The 316-nt window shown below is 32.6% G+C and overlaps 1 protein-coding gene across 1 annotated transcript in view; it reads left to right on the top strand.

Annotated features, from left to right (window-relative positions):
• Positions 1–316, top strand: part of LOC107691426 (vacuolar protein sorting-associated protein 41 homolog) — a 31,709-nt gene that overhangs the window by 29,392 nt on the left and 2,001 nt on the right. The gene's annotated exons all lie outside the window — the stretch shown is intronic.

Genomic DNA, 316 nt, shown 5'->3' with positions numbered 1-316 from the left:
CAATTTTCATCAACTTCAATTTGTCATCTTCAAGCAGCCTTATGTTAAATTGCTTTAAATTACTTTTTTCCCACATCAATCTACACTCCATACACCATAATGGTAAAGCAAAAAACAGGGTTTTAACATCTTTGCAAATTTATCAAAAATAAAAAACTTAAATGATTCCATTGCATATCTGGGACAGTTGAAATTTAGCTCAGGAGCATACATATTGCTTGTAGATGGTACTACACTTATAGTGAAGTTAACCTGTGGCAAATTCAGTTGAATGGGTATGATTTGGAAAGGCACACACGTCTTAATAAAAGGTCTA

This window comes from Sinocyclocheilus anshuiensis, unplaced genomic scaffold, assembly GCF_001515605.1.
Source record: "Sinocyclocheilus anshuiensis isolate Anshui unplaced genomic scaffold, SAMN03320099.WGS_v1.1 scaffold106, whole genome shotgun sequence".
Lineage (NCBI taxonomy): Eukaryota > Metazoa > Chordata > Actinopteri > Cypriniformes > Cyprinidae > Sinocyclocheilus > Sinocyclocheilus anshuiensis.
This window is presented reverse-complemented; position numbering and strand designations above follow the sequence as displayed.